The 17,994-nt window shown below is 42.6% G+C and overlaps 1 pseudogene; it reads right to left on the bottom strand.

Annotated features, from left to right (window-relative positions):
• The window catches only part of LOC107729617 (receptor-type tyrosine-protein phosphatase S-like), a 73,121-nt pseudogene extending 55,664 nt beyond the window's left edge, over nt 1-17,457 (bottom strand).
• Between the last annotated feature and the right edge of the window lie 537 nt (nt 17,458-17,994).

Consider the following 17,994-nt stretch of genomic DNA (forward strand, 5'->3'; position numbering starts at 1 on the left):
CACACACACACAAACACTTATACACACACACACACACTTTACTTTATTTTGTCAGTTTGAATTTGTTTGTTCACTAAATGCCTCATTCAGCCAGCAAATTTTCATTTAGTTACACAATAAATAAATTAATTGACTTGATAGCCATATACAGTATAGTCTTATGAGACACTTAATCTGTTAATCTGAACTATGCAGTCTTTGTTTGTAAAGGAACAATCATCCAATAAAGCCAATATATCCAAGATATTGTTAACTGTACAAACACAATCAAGAAATGTACAAACATCACAACACAACAAATAACCAACAATAATGACAAAACAAACGCATCATTTATTCATGTTGCAATGCATGCTGGGAAATCACAAACCCTTGACATTTCAGAAATATGAAATTCTTTTTTCAGACTTTGTTTGACTCGTTGGGACAGCATTTGGAAGAATATGGGAAAATTGCATTTCTTAGTATTTGATATTTAAAGGTTTGTAAACTGGCCATACGATGCGCTTCTGTAACAGGTGAAAATGTGCAGAACATCTGACAGAAATACACTAGAAATAATCTAACATTAATATATGGTGTGAAAACATAACATAAAAACACAATATGGTCAAAATGAGCTGCAAAATTATTTATGGCACAAGACTGAACTTGATGAAGCCACGTTCATCATCATCATCGCTGCAAGTTTTTCTGATGTAGTTTTGATCTCGTGCAGACGTGGCTCATTACGATGGATGTTTAATACAGTCAATGCTTTTCTGGTCTGGACTCTGATGAGAGCAAACATGCACTCAAACAGACGAGAGTAAAGTGCTGCTGTGCACAGCCGTCATCTCAACACTATCACTCCACTCCTGCAGAGATGGATTTTTTACGAGAGAGCCCATTAATTATTGAAAAGCTTCCCAGGCATTGTGCGTTTTACTCTCTGACTTCACATTAAGTGCAGTTTGGACCGTCGTCTTCCAGGAGGGAGGGAGTTTTTCTGCACCAGTTCAGCACAGGCCCGCAAAACATCCTCGGCCAGGAGTCAATATTTACTCTGAAAAATCGATTATTCCTATCCAGGGCTGCGTGCGATCCGATATCAATCGCTCCTCGTTACGTGCACGGTCTGCTTTTCACACTCGGACAATAACAGCAGAACAGATGAGTGCCAGAGCTAATACCGAGTGAAACAGAGTCTCAGTAATCTCCTCTAGCGGGTTACCGGTCAGCCCGGCGTGCCTGCGCTAAAGCTGCGTCTGATTGCAGCGTGTCGACCGTCCAGCGATTCGCTCAGGTCACAACCCGCTTACATGCCGCCAGATGTTGAGTCGCTCCACAAACACAGTTCAACACGGGATCATCAAACAGCAGCTAAAGACCCGCACGAGCATATGCTAGCAGAACCAGCTGCGCTTTAACTGTGCAACGCGCCATTAGTTCCAAACTGAACGTTGTCGGGTGGGGTGCCGCTAAACCCATGCTAATGTGCAGCTAACATGCAGATGGCATCCGTGCTGTCAGGTCATCAAAGGTAAAGTGCAAGACAAACACGCTTCTCAAAAATGAGTTTATTTCCTTCGCTCGAGGAAATGACTGAGGAGGAGTTGGGCTTTGCTGTCAGGCCTGTCAAGAGTTCAATCAAGACACCTTCACAGATCCACGACACGCTCGAGAAGAGACGACACGTCCAAAAATAGAGGAACTGAAGGCATGTGATTAACACACACACACACACACACACACACACACACACAGATGACAGATACTCACCGCACTCGTTTCTCTTTTTTTCTAGATGTGTTTGAGCTTCATGTCGTGGTTTTCATAATCCTCAGCGGTCTGAGCCGGTATTCCTACAATCAGACAGCACATGTGAGATTTAAATGAACAAATATTAAATAACATACAGGAAGGAGTGCCTAATAAAGCGGTGAGACCGTGCCTTACACTGATTTTACCACGAGAAAGAGCTGTTCTCACACACAGACGCGGCTGTTTGATTTGTAAAGAGACAGGCTTTCGCCACATCACAGACATGATCTGTCTGAACTCACACTGAACTTCACACTGTTATTGATCTGAACTAAACCAACAATCTCAATCTCAGCTGAACTGAGCTGAATAACAACACTAATGTCTTTTAAAACCTGAACTGTCTCCGTAAATCATTTTGTCATATTCCTGTTTATTACCGTGAAGCTGCTTTGAAACAAACTGTTTTATATAAAGCACTATAGACATAAATGTGACTTGACTTGAGCGTGTGACTGTATATTATTACTGTTAAACAGGATATTCAATGGCAAAAATAGCTGGAGAATAGTTGAGTTTGCTAAAAGACAGCTGTTTGTTAATCTATTAGTGAACATCATTAACCCATGCATGTGATGCCAAAGGAAAGCCGCTTCAGGCTGATTGAGCGATTATATTAGATGAAATATTCTGAAGACAAACGTTGTATATTTTCCCAGAATAACCTGCAGTGATGAAACAATTAAGAGTAAAACCAGAAATAATATCATATAGTTCTGTCTTTCTGTCAGTTGATCAACATCAGCATCTGAACCGTCTGACTCCAGCCTTTCTCTCTGTATCTGAAGCTGTTATTTATCTGTGTTACTGGTGCATCGAGGCATATCTTGTCTTACTGTTGCCTAGTCAACCACCTCTCTCTCTCTCTGTCTCTCTCTCTCTGTCTGTCTCTCACCTAGGGCTGCATCCTTTAGGGTTTTTGCAAAAACACGTACTGCATCTTTATGGAGGTGAAGTCCATCATACAGATGTTGGAGACCGATGTTGTGGTGGTGGGCCAGGTGTACATTAGGGAGCGAAGAACATCCATGGGAAATTTCAGCATTGATGCTGTAGATGATGTGTGGGGGGGTGTCGTGTCTTGGGAGAAGTGTGGAAATTATGATTCGGGATTCTGGGAACTTTTTGCTGGTGATTTCTGCCATTTTCCTCACAGCATCAGCAGTATTGTTGCGCAGTGAGTGAAGGTCATTAGTTCCAGTGTGTATAATAACACGTGAGGGGTGTCCTGTGAAGTCTTTGATGATCTGGTGGGCATGGCCTGTTGCCCTGCATCGTTTTGCAGTGACTTTTTGATGTGGGAAAAGTCTCTGTGGGTCCAAGAACTTTCCATTAGAGTCCATGAGGAGGAGAACATCTGGATCAGGTTCAGGATGGTGGGCAGATGAGTTCTGTGTTTCTGTGGGTGTCTGTGTGTTTGTGGCAGGCTTGTTTTCTGTATATGCGTGGTCTGATTTGTCTGTAGTAGGAGCTGTACTGTAGCAAAGTGTGTTGTCTTTTGTGTTATTTTGTAATTGCTCTCTCATTTCTTGCAGCTGTCTGGAGAAGCTCTCTTCTTTTCTCTCTTTGTCCTCTTCTAGCTTACCTATCTGTACACGGAGAGTTCGGTTTTCTTCTTGTAGTTCTCTGAGAGCTCTTGTGAGTTCAGTGATGGAGGAGTTAGTGTTGTTCTTCAGCAACTGAAGTTCGTTTTTGAGCTCTTGGATGTAAAGATTTGTGTTGTGTGTGTCTGAGAGTTTGGCTTGAGTGCATTCTCTGAATTCAGTGAAGTCCAGTTCCAGCAAAGCTAAACTGTCTCTCAGTCGACGATCAGGTGGTGAAGGTGAGAGTTTCACTGGGCCTTCCTCCTCGGAGTCTGTGCGGTCTTCTTGAGGCTCGTTTCTCTCCTCCTCGACTCTGGCCTTCAGCAGGGGAAAAATCTCCTCAAATGAGTTCAGGCTTGCTTCATTGCCTTGCAGAAGGAAGGTGCCTTTAGTATAGTAGGTTATGGTGAGAATGGGGTTGTCTGTATCCAGCATTTCATCTTTACATATAGTTAATCTTCCACCTCGACCAATTCCTTCTTTAAAAATGTGCGTGTATTCCTCACAGATGGCCAATTTCCATGTAGTAATTAGAGTGGTGTAGAAGATGAGGTTGTTCTTAATTCTCTTCCCACTCAGTTGAATGTAGTCAGCATACAAAACATCAGGATTGTCTCTGAGAGTTTTCTCTTTGTGTTTCTTTCGTGCCTGCACACTTCTGCACTTCTCTGGGTAACACACCTCCCTGCACTCTGTTTGCGCCAGGGTTGCCATGGTGATCAGACTGGGCACTGAGCCAAAGCTGCAGCTAGCTTTAGCCTTTAGCTTGTAATAATGAGAGATTTTACTAGAAGTGAAAAAATATATAACATTTTTGTTAAAGTTTTGTGCCAGATAGGGCTCACCTCTCTGTTTAGTACCTGAAGATCAACAATTGTGGGAAGTTTTTCAGCTGGAGTTCCTTTAAAAAATCCTTTAGAGTTTTGGAGTGAAATCTGCAGTTAGCTGATAGAGTGGTGATCCAGCAGTCAGATGCTAATCCACAGGTTCCAATCTTCTTTCTTGTTTTAAAAATGTTTTCCAAGAAGAAAAATCAGTCTTTCCATGAATCCAAGTTGTTCCTCTGTTGTTTGTACTTGTTTGTTGTCGTTATCTCACTCTCTGTCTCACTTTTTGGTTTAATCTTTTATGAATTTTCAGGAGCTCATCTTAGAGTGGCTGATCAGTACAGTCTCTCTCTTTCTCTCTCTAACTCCACCGGGCCCCGCGCTTGAGGGGGCCGCGCTCCCTACCTCCCACCGGGCCCACGCTTGAGGGGGCCCCGCTCCCTACCTCGCACCGGGCCCCACGCTTGAGGGGGCCCCGCTCCCTACCTCCCACCGGGCCCCACGCTTGAGGGGGCCCCGCTCCCTACTTCGCACCGGGCACCGCGCTTGAGGGGGCCCTGCTCCCTACTTCGCACCGGGCCCCACGCTTGAGGGGGCCCCGCTCCCTACCTCCCACCGGGCCCCGCGCTTGAGGGGGCCGCGCTCCCTACCTCCCACCGGGCCCACGCTTGAGGGGGCCCCGCTCCCTACCTCGCACCGGGCCCCACGCTTGAGGGGGCCCCGCGGCGAACGGCCAACCAACCCCACCCCCCATGGAACGCGATTGCGAATGGACCGAGGGGTGCCCCGCGTCAGCTACGGACGGCCTTGTCTATTGTAATAATATTTAAAAATAAATAAATAATGATTGGCCGTCTTACAGCGCGGGAACGAGCCTCCAGCTGTCGCGGGTCAACAGGCAAATGACGGGCGTTCGGTTAGCGCAGGCCGCAAGCCGCTTACGGAGGGTGACGGCAGCAGATTGCGCGGCTGATCGATGTTAAATGAAGCTAGCGCCAGCGCAGATGTGTGTGAAAATGACACTAATGTTTAACAGCTGAAACACTCCAGTTCTTCTACAAACAAGCAGCAGCCACGGCCCCGAAGCGCCGCTGACGCCAGACTCAAGAGCACAGCAGTATCTGCACTCTCACAGTACGAACACATGAATGTTCTGGGCAGAAATATGAGCTTAGGTTCCAATTCAGTCTGTACAACATGAACAGAAATCAAATTTGCATTCGAAATGGATTCACAATTTGGGAAAAAGTGCATAAAACAACATAAATAAGTCATGTAGGAGGATTAATTCACATGGATAACAATGATAAGCTCCAGATATTTTTTCTCGATATGCATTAATCTAACAGCAGAAACAGCAGTGCGTGTCTCTGATCATCTGCATGTTCTGCGTGTCTCTGTGTGAATGAACAACACTTTCATCAAACTCTCAATATATGAGCACATGACCTTCATCTCCAGAGCTGCTCCGAGACACTTCAGCAGCTTTACAGCGTTAAACACAGATCGGTTTAACTTGAAGAAATTATGACAAAAATATATTACTATTGTGTACTAAAATGTACTTCTCAAAGTAATAATAATAATAATTTGAAGGAATATCCATACAACCAAGATATTTTTTTATCAATGTATAATTTATACAATTCTGTTGTGCTGCATCTTATTTGACAAAAAATTAAAATGCATATTTTCAAAATATATATTTTCATTTCACTGGATTTTAGAATATTGATTAAATTGTTAAAATTTTAATAATTTAATTTTTAATTCTAAATCTTTTTAAATTAAATTTTTGATGCTAAATTTGCATTTAATCATAAAACACTGAATCCAGAAAAAATACAATGGAAAACACAGAATTTAGCGGAGAAAAAAAAACAGTTTTCATAGGGCCCTAAATTAAATAGCTTATGGAATTTTTTTTTAAATAAACTTTAAAAAAAGCATTTAAATAACTGTACAGAGACCAAAAAAAAATGTGGAAAATGTTTATAGACCTTAAGACTCAAGAATTCAGTCCTTCCAGTAGTATTAAGTACTCATTATTTCACAGATGCAAATCAGCAATGAAACACACAGCTGTGCTTGAGCATCTCTGGACACATTGAAAGACTTAATTTCACTCTCCTGGCAAACTGTGTGAGATCCAGTGACTACTTGATCCTGAGAGGAACCGGCTGCATGACGGTCTGCACTCCAGTGTGTTGGAGGTGTAAATTCTGCTTAACATAAAAGTCTCTGCTCCCGCAGAACAAACGGTAAAACACGGCTGTTCTGACGCACAGCTCAAACCCCTGCAGGCTACGACTGGAAGCCGTCCAGAGATGAATTTAACTCGCACGGCTTTGTCAGATCTTCCCGTCGGCTTTATCCAGCGCTCGCTAACTCTCACACGAGCAGAAAACCCAACCGTCCTTCATACAGACCATCGATCTGAGAATCAGCGCTGCACTGGTGAAGTTCTCTGGGACTCTTGATGGAGTTGGCGTGTTTAGCGCGGACAGATGGTCATGCTCTCCAGAACACATGGGAAAACACACAAGAGCGCAGAGCAACGTAGGCAGGTGATGCAGATACGTTCGGTGACATGAAGCAGGTGAAATCCTTCTCTGTGTCAGTTTTTCAGTATCTGTGCACCACATTAATTATGATGATTTAAGGCCATAACTGACCAATATTAGAAAACAGACACTGGATTCTGATTGGATAAACACCAGACACACAATCTGCGTTAATGAGGTGTGAACAGCCACAAATCCTGTCAACTAATAATAATACTGATCATCTGATATTTAGCCATTTTCAGACAATAAAACAATAAAACTTTCAATATATGGTGTGCATTTTGTGTAAATATTTTAAAAATAATCTCACATGCTGTCATTGATTTGAGTTAAATATATCAGCAACAGACACCTGATCTCTAGATATCAATATTGACATTGCCATTGATAAACCCATAATGGTCAACCGCTACACATAAACACACTATAAGATGACATGCTTTAGGTTGGATGTGAAGCTTCATATAAAACGATATCTGAGGTGTCAGACTTCTTCAGCTGAGCAGAAAAACACAGACAGACGAGGATCTTTGGGCAGAAACTGGGCGGAATGAGAAAGACACTAAAAATAGCAGCGAGCGCTTGAGATTCATCCAGACTCGCATTACAGACACCAGTTCCCTCCGAAAGATGCTGAATCTGCTCCACGACTCATGAAGCCTGAATGAATGAATGAATGAATGTAGGAATTAATGCATTACTGATGCTTTTACTCTTCAGGGTCAGACACAGAGGAAGAGTTTGACAGTTCTGCTAAATTAGCAGTAAGATAATAACATCATCGACTCATTGTGCATCGTGACAGCTCTGATGAAGCACTGCATTCAATATAACGCTGGTGTAACTAAAAACACTCTGCAGTTAGTTAGTGAATACGTCAACCAATCAGTCTCTGAATTCTGAGCTGCAGCGCTTTACAATGCAGATTAATGCACACCTACATGTGAAGTTAATCAAGGGTTGGGCGGACTTCAGATGATTAGAACAGCAGATATACAGAACGAACACTAAGCAGGAGCAAATACTGCTGATATGCAGACGCTCAGAGCATCAGATGCAGCTGAACAGCAAACGACGACCGCTCTTCTGTACGTAACATCGTCTCACAACCCCCTCCTGCCCCGGAAATGGGCCTCGGAAAGCCCGGATCATCCTTTTTAATCTGCTTTTATTGCAAAGGAGAGTATGACACACATCAGCTCCGCCCGAGAGAGAGCTCCATTGTGCGCTGCAGCTTTTACCAGCAGCCAGAATCAAAGGCCGGTGTGATAAGAAGCGCTGCGTGTATTAAGCGGATGCGTATCGCCCGTCTCTCTCTCTCTCATCACACGCTTGACTGCTTCCGTCCTCATCACACAGAGACAGAAAAACACATCGATTAAAGCCAAATAGCAGATCAAATATCAAGACTTACTGCACGAGTCATTCATTTAACCGTCTGTGCATTAAATCACGTCCTGCGCTGTTTTAACCCTTGAACGCACACCTTGTGTCTTTAGTGACCTCTCAGTGACCCTTGAGTCTTTAGTGACCTCTCAGTGACCCTTGAGTGACCCTCATTCATCTGAAGTTCGACCTCCACCACATTAGTACTCCTCAATCTATTCATTATCAACAAAATGACAAGAAAAAAAATACAGAATTGTAAAATAATGTCTGTTGCCACATTTTTTTTATGCGCAACCCTAGGTATGTATTGGTGTAAATATTTATTTTTCAGGACAACAATGTTAAATATCTGACGTTACAATAAGTGCAAATCACTTTTATTTCTCAAGGTAGCGACGTCTGATAAACAACCATGACGTGACGCATAACTTATAACATATAAATTACAAATATCATCAGCGAATCTTGACATGGTGATGAAAAACATGAAAAATGATGCGGCTCTAAACACCCTTCCAAGTTCTAACAGATAACGAAATATGCTTTATTTGATTACATTTGAATTGTTATTAAAATATCAGAACAGTTTTACACTATTGAGACCCATCCATGTTAGATATACATCCCAGGTCGCTAAAATCCTGAATATGTAATAATGATTGGTGAAACATTCATACATTCAAGTGTTAAAAGGATCGTCCACCCACAAATGGTTCCCATCTTTTATGTTCCACAGAAAACAGTCAATTTTATAGGTTTGGAACAACATGAGGGTGAGTAAATGATGATAGAATGAAAATTTTTGGGTGAACTATCACTTTAAAGCAATCAATGTGACACACACACACACACACACACACACAGACACATATATGCAGGGTAATGCTTTCATACTGCTGGTTTGTCAGAAGCACCCTCTTGTTTTCAGACAGACTGATGAGACGCCTGTGTGCTGTTTCTACAGAAAGTAAATCCAGCCAATCAGATTTGAGCTTGCTAGGCTGAGAAAGTGCTGTGCAGTGCAGTCTGTGAATGGAGTGTGTCGGGTTCAGATGCACTGATGTTGACAGGTGTGTGTGTGTGTGTGTGACTAAGAGTGTGTGCGTGTGTGTGTGACTAAGAGTGTGTGTGTATGTGTGTGTGTGTGTGACTAAGAGTGTGTGTCTGTGTGTGTGACTAAGAGTGTGTGTGTATGTGTGTGTGTGTGTGTGTGTGTGTGTGTGTATTGTACTCTGGCCAATTTGGCCGAACTGCTTCTGAATCATAACTCTCAGGACAAACAGCTGTAAAGTGTATCTTTCAGTGCATCAGTTTAAGCGTGTTAAAGTTCAGTGTTTGAGTGCATGTGAGCGGCGCTCCGTCGCAGTCGTTTTAAATAAATCAGACGCTTAGCTGCAATCTACGGCGGATTCTCTCTCCTGGATTATTTTATCTTTAATAAATCACGCCGGCCGCCGCCACACTTATATCTTTAGTTCTCACAAAATTAGACATTAAAAATACATCAGCGACGAACAAGGACAAATGTGACACGTCTTGAGCAGATCACAGCGACTGAGACGAGGATCCAGCTAAAAGCAGTGAAATAAGAGCTACGTTAGAAAGCTTCCGTGTGGTTAACTAGTGTTAGTTAGTAGCTGTAAACACTGTAAAGCTGAACTGCTGTAAATTATGAGCAGCTTCAGCAGCTCTGAACATCATCAACTGTGATTGACATCCGAAGGAGCCACAGGATGACTTCAATTATTTCATTACATTTTTAAAAAATCATTTAAACTTAATAAATATGCTAAAAACACACATGAAACATCAAGTTTCAAGAAACTTCCCCACCTCAATAACTAATCTTCCAGAATCTGTTTAATTGATTTAGTGCTTCAACACAGTTAGTGTTCATAAACGAGCAGCGCTGATAATTAGAGCAGAAACGCAGGAGTGAATCTCCAGTAAGTCTCCCTGTGCTCCGCTCATATTTCACACATTACAGTAAGAACAGTGTTTTCTGAGCTCGTCGGGGATCAGACACAGACGCTCAATCACAGATGCAATTATAGGAAGACTGAAACGCTCAAATCACATTTACCATTCATAATCATTCATAAGACGGTCTGAGGTTCCTTCTGCCAAAAGACCATTACAGGCCTTGTGAAGATGCCCATTTTAGCCAAATATTATCTTTATACTGTAATCACTACAATAACAAGCTGTAATCACTGCACTGCAAAATATGATTTTCTTATTCAGTATATTTTTGTCTTGTTTTCCGTTACAAATATCTAAACAGCCTCGAATCAAGATACATTTGCTTGAGAAGCAAAATGACTAAAGATATGAAGTCTTGTTTTCTAGGAAATGTATCATGATAAATGAGCTTATGCATAAAAGCATAAATTCACTTCATTATGATACAAGACTTCTTATCTTCATTTTGCGTCTCAAGTAAATGCATCTTGATTTAAGAATCTTTAGATATTTGTGCAAGAAAACAAGTCAGAAATAGTAAGAAAATCATTTTTTGCAGTCTGCCCAAATAGCCTGTGGAATAACTGTTTATCTGAACACATGACTTGTGTTATCATTGAGCTGTTATTATTTCCATATGAATGTTACTTCGACATGGTCTCGAGTCCCCACTGTAACACTGAAACACAAACTGTATCTAAAGCTGCTTTAAAATCGTTATGTTTTGTGAAGCCCCAGAAGCCCGAGGTCTCTCAGGAGTTACTGACCGCATGGGTTGATGTCACTCTTGTGAACGAAGTCTGTCAATTTCAAGGCCAAAAGATCAATATTAAAGAGCAAATGAGGAACAGGACGACAGGACATCTGCTCTCAGCACATAAACCTTCATCTGTTCCTCAGCTTCATCATGTGACCCTACAGAAGGAGTCCAATCTGCTGAGGTCAGAGGTCAACACAGCAGCATATGCACACTGGTAGGCATTAGTCAAAACACAACCCGGATGCTGCTGACCTACACGGATAAATGCCATTTTCTTTCTTCACTGGAATCTGCTGCGTGTGAACAGAGAAGCGTCTCAGCCAACCGGACCTGTGCCGATTAGATCAGTGTGGCCGATGTATCTAGCACACACTTGTATGTTAGATTAATCTGGAACGATCTTTATCTGATTATCTGTGATGGAGCAAAAGCGTTTACCTTTCAGAAAAGCGTGTTTCAAGATCAGAGCGACGTCCAAAATCTAATCACAGAATCCAATCACCTTACAGGAAAAATTTTCAAAGTATGAAAAACAATGGGTGTGTTCGATGAGTTTTGCTGGATCAAGTGCAAACGGACAGAGTATCTCTCTGTATATGAAGCACACTCTTCCAGCCTAGTGTGATGGCATTATATTCATTAACAACGATGTGAGACAAATATAATGTGATCATATGCTTCTCGTGCTTCTCATACAGAGTGCAACCGCCTTTACACTTATTCTTCTGTATCCTGCAACCAAGTGTTACTATTCTCTAAATATTCAACGCCGCACGTCAAAATAAACACTTCTCTCTCAATGAGTGAAATGAAATGTCAATCAAACTGCCAGCAGCAAATTACATTTTGGGGCAGCCAATCAGATGTCAGGTTATCTGTGATGGAGCAAAAGGTCTAACTTTACCTTTCAGAAAAGCGTGTTTCAAGATCAGAGCGACGTCCAAAATCTAATCACAGAATCCAATCACCTTACAGGAAAACTGTTCAAAGTATGAAAAACAATGGGTGTGTTCGATGAGTTTTGCTGGATCAAGTGCAAACGGACAGAGTATCTCTCTGTATATGAAGCACACTCTTCCAGCCTAGTGTGATGGCATTATATTCATTAACAACGATGTGAGACAAATATAATGTGATCATATGCTTCTCGTGCTTCTCATACAGAGTGCAACCGCCTTTACACTTATTCTTCTGTATCCTGCAACCAGTGTTACTATTCTCTAAATATTCAACGCCACACGTCAAAATAAACACTTCTCTCTCAATGAGTGAAATGAAATGTCAATCAAACTGCCAGCAGCAAATTACATTTTGGGGCAGCCAATCAGATGTCAGGAGTGTCAAGTGGCTCCGCCTCCGTGACTCTAGATTCAGCCCATTCACAGCCAAGCATCCAAAATGAAGATTTATCACGGGCCAAATGAGAGTGAAAACGAGCTCAAATGGAGCTGGTTTACTCACTCGGTCAGGCCTGTATTAGCTGTATTAGCCGGTTTGAGTTCAGCTGTGACCTCTCGAGGCTGTATTCCAGAAAGCAAGGTTAACTAACCGTCACAGATAGCCTGAACTCTCGGCTGATTAACCCAAACCTTGCTTACTTAAAATATGCTGGTTCCAAAAACACGTGAGATCCATGATGTGTGAGATGACACTGAAATATAATAAATATATTACAATAAAATAAACATTACCTTGTTATAATAGTGTTTTATAATTAATAAATATCGATAACTATTATATATGACTAACTCCTTCTGGAATGAAATCTCCAGATGCCAACAACGCGTTAACATCGTCAGGGCCGTGCCGATACGACCGTATATCACAATACAGTTTCTTCACTTCAGTCTTTAGGCTCTCAAGGTTACACATTAGCAAGATCCATGGGAAAGAAACAGCAGAAATGGTAAAAACAGCAAATAACTCAATTCCACGAGCTCCCAGAGAAACCTGAGCCGTCATCGCCATCAGCAGACATTTTGGCACACGGATGCTGAGCGTTTCTACCTTGTACTCCCAGAAGCATTCAGAAGCGTTTGGCTGTGAGACGGCCTGAAATAACACGCTCCTGCTCAGCGTTTTCTGTCCAACATCTCTCGCTCCTGTCAGTCAAACTGTTCCTGACCAATCAGAGAGCGGCGCTCCGCAGCTGTCAATCAATGTCCATCGACACGACCCGCGGATCAGAAACACAATCACGGATCACAGCGGCGAGGGACAGACGACACGCTACGCTCGGCTGGAGACGCGGGAGACGTCTGGGAGACTGACTGTCAATCTAGAGCGAGGGCCGACAATCACAGGGGCCCTAACAGAGAAACCACTGCGCTTTAGGCTTTATTAAGTAAATGACTTTACGTTCAAATCATTGTGAAAGTTAAATGCACTGATGCAACTCAAATCCTGCCTGAGTAGCTTCATTCATTTGAGCAATAAATCGGTCTGCATTGTTCATTAGCACGTGGCTGTCATCGTGTTGACAGGTGTGTCTGGGGGCAAACTAACCTAAACTAACCGCTAAACCACAGAACATGTTAGCGGGACGCTGTTATCAGCCTGAGAGACGCTCAACTCCGCGGGCCGAGCTCTAACCTACTTAAACCTGCACTAATAAAACAAAAACAAAGCATCTTTAAACAGAAAACTGAAACACCAGCCGCATGCGAGCGGTTCATCTGAGCATTAAAATGAAATAAAATAGAGCCAGACTCATCATATAACCGCTGAAACGCTGCAGCAGAAGATGAAAATATGAGCCGTGTAGCAGGAGAATTAAAGCACTTTCTTATCAGTGCGTCTGACTGAACAGGAGAGATTATGGAAGGATGATGATCGGGGTTTAATACAGTGATACGAGCACAGAATATCATATTGTTAAACTCCACCAACGCATGTGTTCTGCATGCACACGGACAGAAGCGGCTGCTCCTTAATGAGCACAACGCTGTGCTGTAAAAACATTCGATATATGGCACAATATTGTGTAAGGAATATTTAACATTTTCAAAATCATGAAGAAAATACAGCCTAAGGTGTTCTGAGTGGTTGCCAGGGTGTTGCTAAGGTGTTCTGAGTGATTGCCGGGCTGTTGCTAAGGTCTTCTGAGTGGTTGCCGGGGTGTTGCTAAGGTCTTCTGAGTGGTTGCCGAGGTGTTGCTAAGGTGTTCTGAGTGGTTGCCGGGCTGTTGCTAAGGTCTTCTGAGTGGGTGCCGGGGGGTTGCTAAGGTGTTCTGAGTGGTTGCCGGGGTACACACACACACACACACACACACACACACACACACTCTCTTGTTGATGTGCCCTGTGCTGAGAGGCAGACTGGGTTTTGTTGTTGGTCTTTTGTTCAGTTTCACAACAAAATCACAAGTCTTCCACGCAGCAGCGCAGGGCAGGAGGGTGGTGCTTCAGTCGTGTGTCTGCAGGAGAGAAGACAATCAACAACAGAGAGGTTTACTGAGAGCTGAATACATCATTTACATCTCTCACAGTAGCATCATCTGAAGAGTCACATCTGATCACAAAAGCACGAACTGACCACATTTTCACCTTCATTAATATTTTATTTATCATTCATAAAGTTATTTTGCATCAGCTTTACTCTACTGAACTTTGCTCCGCTAAAGGAGAAAGACAAATCAACATCAGGATGGGGATGTGACCCAAAATAACGAGCAGCGGGTTCATTTAATGTCTTAAAGGGGTCATATGATGCGATTTCAAGTGGTCCTTTCTCTTTGGAGTGTTACAAGCTCTTGGTGCATAAAGAAGATCTGTAAAGTTGCAAAGACTAAAGTCTCAAATCCAAAGAGATATTCTTTATAAAAGTTAAGAGACAGCCACACCTACCTAAAACGCCTCGTTCTAACACACCCCCACATATCTACCTCACTATGTGGGAAGATTTACATAACGCCGCCCAAATGTTCACGCAAAAAAAGAAGGCGTAACTTTTATTCTCGATGTAGTTTTGTTGTTTCCGCCGCCATGTCGTAAAGACGCTGTGTGCTTCGTTGTGAAAGCGAAGCTACTTTGGTCTTCCAAAAGAGGACGATATCCGCTCCGACATGCCTAGAGCTGATCCGTGCTGGTCGCTGAGGAAATACATCAACTGCACGCTGTGGATCGCCGGATCGGCTTTCACTCTGAGTGGTTGCCGGGGCGTTGCTAAGGTGTTCTGAGTGGTTGCCGGGATGTTGCTAAGGTGTTCTGAGTGGTTGCCGCCGGGTGTTCTGAGTGGTTGCCGAGGTGTTGCTAAGGTGTTCTGAGTGGTTGCTGGGGTGTTGCTAAGGTGTTCTGAGTGGTTGCCGGTAGGGCTGCACGATAAATATCGCACGATATTTAATGCGCATCTCGTCAGTAAAGCCGTTGTTCACAGACAAGCTGCGCAAAACCACGATCATATTTTGCGCATCTTGTCTGTGAACAACGGCTCTGTGTAGTAAATGCTGCTCCATGTGAAAGCACGCACGTGTAGAGCTTTACCGCTGATTACAGAACCGGCTTTACTGACGAGATGCGCATTAAATATCGTGCAGCCCTAGTTGCCGGGGTGTTGCTAAGGTGTTCTGAGTGGTTGCCAGGGTGTTGCTAAGGTGTTCTGAGTGATTGCCGGGATGTTGCTAAGGTGTTCTGAGTGATTGCCGGGATGTTGCTAAGGTGTTCTGAGTGGTTGCCGGGGTGTTGCTAAGGTGTTCTGAGTGGTTTGAAGCAAGTTGTGATGCAGTTGCTAGGTGGGTTCTTACAGTCGCCCCTCAAGATATTGAATGTTCCTTGTTTCTGAAACGATATCTATATATTTACAGAAGCTGAAAACTCATCTCTTCTGCAAACACTTAACTGCATCCTGCTCAAAAATCTTCTTTGCTTTGCTGATTTCTTAATCCCTCCGTTCTAGTTTGTTCTATTCTAGATGATATTTGAAACTTTCTATTACAAGCTCTTCTCATGATTATTGACACAAGATGAAGTGTTTGTTGAATTTCTCATTTGTGAGTCGCTTTGGATAAAAGCATCTGCTAAATGAATAAATGTGTAAATACAAAGACAGACACTGAATATCTGTTCTCTTAACAAAGCCTAAAAAACAAATTATTGTTGTGATATTCTTCTGTGCAGCTCAGAAATGCTCGGCTCATGTGGATAAACTGACGTGGTTTATACCAGAATGATTTGACAGTCATAAGAATTTCAGAGGCTTAATGCAGAATAATGTGTTTAAAACATTCACACAACGGACGGATGAACAGGAAGATGCTACACAAAGTTTGATCCCACTGAGAGAAGCTGGCAGGCTTTTCACTCACACTCATGTCCACAAATAGCCACAGCTGAGATCATTATGAGAAACCCATGAGATCTACAGCGTGGAACTGCTGATGCTCGTTTCCAAGAGCCACCGGCCTCACATTAATGCTGTAGGGGTGTGTGTGTGTGTGTGTGTGTGTATGTATGTGTGTGTGTGTGTGTATGTGTGTGTGTGTGAGAGTGTGTGAGAGTGTGTGTGAGTGTGTGTGTGTGTGTGTGTGTGTGTGTGTGAGAGTGTGTGTGTGTGTGTGTGTGCGTGTAACAAACACAGAATAAGAATCAAACAGGGAGGTGAATAAAAAAACTGTGCAATTATACATATGAAACTATACCTTAGCAACACCTGGCAACCACTCATACATTACTGTGCTGTATTGTAATTGTAAAATAAATATAGGCCTATATATATTACAAAAATAATATATATATACAGTATATATATGTAATTTACAATTAAAGTTTTTTCACCGGCTCATTAAAACTGAATTGAAGAGCAGGTTCTGTCTGTGTGCTTATAAAAACATGCGTTGCTGGGGTTAAACTACTGCAGAAATGATATTCTTTCTGCTGGTGATATCTGTTATTTGTAACGTTACCAGAGCATAATAAACGCTGGCTTTGCATCAGAATGAAGGCAATCGTGTAGAACGTGTGTTTGTGCGCAGATTGTCTTTGTTAGCTGGAGTCCCAGTGAAACTGCTCAGTAATTTTCCTTCATATTTCGCTGTTATCAGCTATTATCACCGCACACAGGTCACTCGACGCCCAGAAAACACACTTCGCTCCAGTTCTCGCCTTCCGACAGCGTTTCCACCCGGATGCGCTCAGTGCTGCAGATGCAGGGTCGAGGGTTTGAATGTGAATCCGGAGAGAAAGAGAGTCCGAGGATCGAGAGCCAAACCCGAACCAAAGGCGCAAGATCCGCTCGAACAACGAGCAGAGAAACACTTCAATAAACCCTCGCATAAATCATCTGTTGACTAATAAATAACAGCTCGGACGCACAAGCAGCCGCCCAGCAGGTGTAATCCGAGCACACGCACGGACGCGTTTCTATATAACACTGGCACCTAATCAGATCTCAAGCATATGCAGAAGAAAAGCCCCGTTTACCTGCGCGAAGCTGCGGCTGAAGTCGTTCGGGAGACTCGAGCATCATGTTCCGTGATCAGGCAGAATCCTCCATTTCCAGAAGCCTCCGGAGATTCTTGCGCTCGTTGATGTCATCGACGCTCTCCTCCTCGGTACCCTCCTCCTCCTCCTCTTCCTCCTCCTCCTCCTGCCGTGATCCAAGCTTCTGTCCTCCTCCCAGCTCACTCGGATCATCTATGTCAGAGCATTTTTAGCAAATATTTAGTAAATATTCAGTATTTACCAGTTCAGAAGACATAAGACGGAAATAAACATGCACACATTTGTAATATGTATATAAACATTTGCATCGTGCAATACGCGGCATATGCATGTGCACAAGGTATTACTGAATACTATTGAGAATATAGTCAGATTCAAGCGTTCGTTTTTGTCAGTCCCAATAAATCCAATCCAGACTCTGACTCAGGCATTTCAGAATTATTAAATAATATTTGAGATCGGTGTCCTAGTTCAGTTATCCAATCACATGATCTGCTGGAGTTTTTGTTGTTGTGCATTGAGGAATTTATTCGGTAGTCCATTGTAGTTTATTTGCATGTCTCAACTCAGTGCATAAGTTTTTAGATTTTTAGTGCAAAGGTTTTAGCATTTTTAGAATCTTGGCATTTCCATCCACAATAATAGATGGATGAAACATGCTATTTT

The sequence above is a fragment of the Sinocyclocheilus rhinocerous genome, unplaced genomic scaffold, assembly GCF_001515625.1.
Source record: "Sinocyclocheilus rhinocerous isolate Xijiao unplaced genomic scaffold, SAMN03320098_v1.1 scaffold488, whole genome shotgun sequence".
Lineage (NCBI taxonomy): Eukaryota > Metazoa > Chordata > Actinopteri > Cypriniformes > Cyprinidae > Sinocyclocheilus > Sinocyclocheilus rhinocerous.